The sequence below is a fragment of the Colossoma macropomum genome, unplaced genomic scaffold, assembly GCF_904425465.1.
Source record: "Colossoma macropomum unplaced genomic scaffold, Colossoma_macropomum, whole genome shotgun sequence".
NCBI lineage: Eukaryota > Metazoa > Chordata > Actinopteri > Characiformes > Serrasalmidae > Colossoma > Colossoma macropomum.
In genome coordinates this window covers 10,826,154-10,832,291 of record NW_023494790.1, presented here as the reverse complement: position 1 = coordinate 10,832,291, position 6,138 = coordinate 10,826,154, and positions in this window count along the sequence as shown.

The window sequence follows — 6,138 nt, the reverse complement described above, 5'->3', positions numbered from 1 at the left end:
TACTAGTCCACTTTCTAGTTTATGAAAGTGACTTTGAAGTATTCCACAAGCAAACAGTATATATACACACATTTATATGAAAAAAAAACAAAAACGGATCAGACTAAATAAACCCATAAACACGAACAGACAACACACTATTAGATTTTCTCTCTGTTGTACACAACTACTACACTTTACACAGTTTCACTTTGTACTGCATCTATACTGTGAACTACACTATAAGTAAACTTATAGGTATACTTTTAGTTTACTAGTTATATACTGTGGTGGCGGCCTGGAGAGAGGCTGAGCTGCTGTGGCTGAGAGCCCATGCAGGCCAAGAAAAAGTCTTTATTTACACATTGGTGAACAAAAACAGAAACCAATCTGAACTAATCTCATTTCTTTCTTATCTTAAGGTCCTTTTTCCTCAGTCTCTTTAGACCAGGCTCTCTCTCCCCTCCATGCTGAAGACAGCCAGTCTTTTAAAGAGTCCATGCTCCACCTGGATTGGCCTCAGCTGCTCCTGGGAGAGGAGCACCTTGCACATGTGTGGCCATCTCTGCCTCTCCATTGCCGTAATAATTCTATTCCACTTTTTAATTTATAAAAAATACACTTTTAAATGTACTCTCAGTAAACTTTTACTTTAATAGTTTTATACTGCAAGTATATTAGTAAATTTTCTTTAAGTGATCTTAATATAATACTTGTAGATCACTACTTGTATATTATTTTGCCATTTTACTAGGTATTAATTTATATACTTGAAAAATACCGTTAATTGTACTTTAAGTAGATTTAAAGTTAACTAACATGAACACTACAAGTGAACTACACATATAAAATCCATTAGACAAACTCAGGATTAAAAAAAAAAACAAAAACATTTGTTTTCTTTATAAATAAAAAAATTCAAACAAATATTGTTTTGGATACCAAACTAAGAAAACATAAAAACTTAAATTGATATTACTGTTCAAAACAAAACACAACAAACTCAGACCTTGGAACAATTGTCAATTAAAACAGTCAAATATTTATCTGATTCTATGTGGGTTAATAACACCTAAAAGATCATGTTCAGTTCTACCCATGTACTATTTACTCTAAGCTATTCCACCCCAGACTACACACCAAGTATACTTAAACTATATATGCATAAGAAAAGAATACTGAATTATATTTTTTAAGTATATCTCGATCAAAAGATTAAGTACAAGTATACACCAAACAGACTTTTCTGTATACTTGTCAGTATAAGCCAAGTATATAAAAAGTAAATTAAAAGCATACTCCCTTATTTTTTAATTTAAAAGAAGTATACTAATAGCACGCTTGAATAAACATTGTTTTGTTAGGGAAAGCTTAGAACACTACAATACTTCTTGAGTTTGCTGCTTTCTTTTGCAAATGTAAAACTATGATATTTCATAGTTTGTTTGTATGTACAGCATATGTACCTTGTCATGCTTAGCAAAAATTTTAGAATCTTTTGTGAACAATCAACTCATGTCATGTCTCCATGTACTCCATTTTGTGTACCTACCGATCCCATTTCAGAAGAAAACATATCTGCTACCACACTTATTTTAAATTATATTTTTACTGCAATAGACAGAACAAAACATTGTGCATCCGATTGTAATGATCTTTCCAAACCATGTCACACAGATGGTCACTGGCTACTTTGAAAAATTCTACAACATATTGGATTTGCCCACAATGCTTCTAGATAGGTTCAGCATTATCTGTTGCCACAGTGTGTTGCCCTGGAGCAAAATAAACTTAAAGGTGTTCCTCAGGGCTCAGTTTTGGGACCGATTTTATATCTATAATAATTGTCACCACCTCCATTGTGGACTGCAAAGTGCCTCTCTTTGCAGATGAAACTGTTCTACCGACTCTATCTTTGTAGCAATAGAAAAATTGCAGCGCTCTTTTAATGCAATAAAAACTGCCTTTTACAACCATAAATGAGTTTTAAATGTGGAAAAGTCATTTTTTTTTCAGAGCTTTTAGCATCGATTGATATTCATTTTGAAAATCAGGACCCTGAAAGGATTCAACATTGTAAGAGTCACTGAATATAAGTACCTTGTCATAAGGCTAGATGACAAATGTACTATTAGATGCCATATCAATAACTTTGCAGGCAAACTGGGACAAAAACTTCCTTCAGGGACCAAGCATTATTACTGAACTATGAAAAATCTGCTTTTAGCTACAGAGCACCAGTGAGCTCAAATCTATTGCAAGATACTGTAGAGCTCTGCTAAACTTTTCATTTCTAACAACTAGGAATTGCACAGACTAGTCGATTTGTACAAGCACATGGCTAAAAAGCACATGGCTACAACACAGGGGAAGAAACAGATGAAGAGGGACAGAGGAATCTGTGACAGTTTTAGTGATGTTTTGAATTTCTGGTAACACTTTATAATAAGGGTACATGAACTGGCAGTAATTAAGGCATTTACTAATGAATAACTAATCAGAAAGTAATGAGTCATTAATCAGGAACAAATGAAAGTCATATATTAACAACCGCAAGACTAAATTACTAACACATGTACTAATGAATGAAGATGAAGGTAATAAAGGCTTTATTCAGTGCCTGAATTAATTAGGAATTCATGTGTTAATTAAGCATACAAAAAGAATGTTAGTACACATTGGCAAACTGCCAGAAGCTCTGTTAGTTTCATTCTATTCATGCAATTTATGATTACCTGTCATACTGCAATGTCACACTGTTACAACAGAAACATGAACTGTTGTATGTTTAATAAACTGTAAACTAGTTTATTTACTGAAAATAGGCACTTGATTTAATTAAAACTGTGAATAATCTTAATATATGCCACAGTTATTCTGAGAAATACCACCTTCAGAAAATGTAAATGTGTTTCCCATTATACATCTATTATTCTTTTTAAAAATTTGCTATATCTAAATGTTTTATTAATGGAAACACAGCATTTTGCAATGGAACACTTCAACTGTTTTCGCAGCTGGAAGTTACTGCTATTTTTCTTCACCAGTAAATGGCAGTAATTGCGTTAAACGCTATATGTCAAGCGGCCATAGAGTGTTGAGTGAATATCTCTAGTACAACATTTAAGAGAAGCGAATGAAAATAATTGAAATAATAATAAAAAATTCAATATTTCTCTTTCGCCTTTTTGCAATATTTCGCATTTTTCTTACTTTTAAAGGTGAGTTATGCATATGCATACTGTATTATATACATAATTTACATCGCAGATATAATATTTACAGGGGGTATTGTTGTCTGAGTTGTGAGTGCTAGTATGTATGTTCGTGCCTCACCTCTTTTTAGACTAAGGATAAAACCTAATATCTTCTTAATAATCTCCAAAATAATCCTATAGTTCTATACTAACTGTCCTGCTAATCAAAACCTAAAATCTCCTTAATTATCTCCAAAATAATCCTATAGTTCTATACTAACTGTCCTGCTAATCAAAACCTAATATCTCCTTAATCTCCAAAATAATCCAAACTTAATATCTCCTTAATAATCTCCAAAATAATCCTATAGTTCTATACTAACTGTCCTGCTAATCAAAACCTAATATCTCCAAAATAATCTCCAAAATAATCCTATAGTTCTATACTAACTGTCCTGCTAATCAAAACCTAATATCTCCTTAATAGTCTCTAAAATAATCCTATAGTTCTATACTAACTGTCCTGCTAATCAAAACCTAATATCTCCTTAATAATCTCTAAAATAATCCTATAGTTCTATACTAACTGTCCCGCTAATCAAAACCTAATATCTCCTTAATAGTCTCTAAAATAATCCTATAGTTCTATACTAACTGTCCTGCTAATCAAAACCTAATATCTCCTTAATAATCTCTAAAATAATCCTATAGTTCTATACTAACTGTCCCGCTAATCAAAACCTAATATCTCCTTAATAATCTCCAAAATAATCCTATAGTTCTATACTAACTGTCCTGTTATAAAATATTTGTCTTGATAGCAGTCATGGTTGCACATGATAGTGATAGATGTAGTGATAGTTACAGGTTGTATTTTTCATTTTGGCTGGGGTGTCAGGGTCTACAACAGAGCTTTAAGACACACTAGATGAACATCTTAAAGACTACTACAATACTTCGTAAGTTTTCTGTTTTCTTTGAAAATGTAGAATTATGATATTCCACAGTTTGTTCGTTTTTACCTCAGACATTCCACTGAGTGCAACAACTGACCTATGAACTGTTTAAGCAAAGTGGATTTAGACTTACCCACTGATCCTCTGAAGGATCTGCCTGTGTAAAAGAAAACAGGTAAAGTTGTATGATAGTGTTTACAACTAGTTCAGAATAATATTCCTGCACAACCCAAGTACATCTCATCAACACACTGACATGGTATTACAGATGTGTACATTGAATGTCATTTTACATCTAAGGGAGTGCTGCACATTAATCTCCAAAATAATCATACAGTTCTATACTAACTGTCCTGCTATAAAATATTTTTTTCATATTGGCTAGTGTGTCCAGGCCAACAACAGAGCTTTAAGACATGTGAGTTGAACATCTTAACCCTTAGTAAAAAAAAAAGTATACACTATATAGTAAGTATAGTAACATCAATGTTGTAGTGGTATACTAGTAAATTTACTATTTAAATGCTTCTTGGGACTATTGGCCCACTTTTAAGTTTACTTAGGTGAAAGAGTAGTAAACTTTGATCACACAACTAGTTGTTTCATAAACTTTTTAGTTTATGAAAGTATACTTTGAAGTATTTCCCAAGTAAAATGTATATATATACAGTGTTAGTTGTTAGGTTACTAATTACATAATACTAGTCCACTTTCTAGTTTATGAAAGTGACTTTGAAGTATTCCACAAGCAAACGGTATATATACACACATTTATATGAAAAAAAAACAAAAACGGATCAGACTAATAAACCCATAAACACGAACAGACAACACACTATTAGATTTTCTCTCTGTTGTACACAACTACTACACTTTACATAGTTTCACTTTGTACTGCATCTATACTGTGAACTACACTATAAGCAAACTTATAGGTATACTTTTAGTTTACTAGTTATATACTCTGGTGGCGGCCTGGAGAGAGGCTGAGCTGCTGTGGCTGAGAGCCCATGCAGGCCAAGAAAAAGTCTTTATTTACACATTAGTGAACAAAAACAGAAACCAATCTGAACTAATCACATTTCTTTCTTATCTTAAGGTCCTTTTTCCTCAGTCTCTTTAGACCAGGCTCTCTCTCCCCTCCATGCTGAAGACAGCCAGTCTTTTAAAGAGTCCATGCTCCACCTGGATTGGCCTCAGCTGCTCCTGGGAGAGGAGCACCTGCACATGTGTGGCCATCTCTGCCTCTCCATTGCCATAATAATTCTATTCCACTTTTTAATTTATAAAAAATACACTTTTAAATGTACTCTCAGTAAACTTTTACTTTAATAGTTTTTATACTGCAAGTATATTAGTAAATTTCTTTAAGTGATCTTAATATAATACTTGTAGATCACTACTTGTATATTATTTTGCCATTTTACTAGGTATTAATTTATATACTTGAAAAATACCTTTAATTGTACTTTAAGTAGATTAAGTTAACTGACATGAACACTACAAGTGAACTACACATATAAAATCCATTAGACAAACTCAGGATATAAATAGTTTTTCTTATAAATAAAAAAATTCAAACTCAGACCTTGGAACAATTGTCAATAAAAACAGTCAAATAGTTTATCTGATTCTATGTGGTTATAACACCTAAAAGATCATGTCAGTTTTCTACCCATGTACTATTACTCTAAGCTATCCCACCCAGACTACAACACAAGTATACTTAAACTCTAGATGCATAGAAAAGAATACTGAATATATTTTTACAGGATATCTCCGAATCAAAGATTAAGTTCAAGTATACACCAAACCGACTTTTCTGTATAGTCGGCAGTATAACAGTCCAGATATATACAAAAGTAAATTGAAAGCATACTCCCTTATTTTTTAATTTAAAAGACGTATAACTAATAGCACGCTTGACATACAACTTGTTTTGTTTAGGGAAAGCTTAGAACACTACAATACTTTTGGGTTTGCGTCGCTTTCTTTTGCAAATGTAA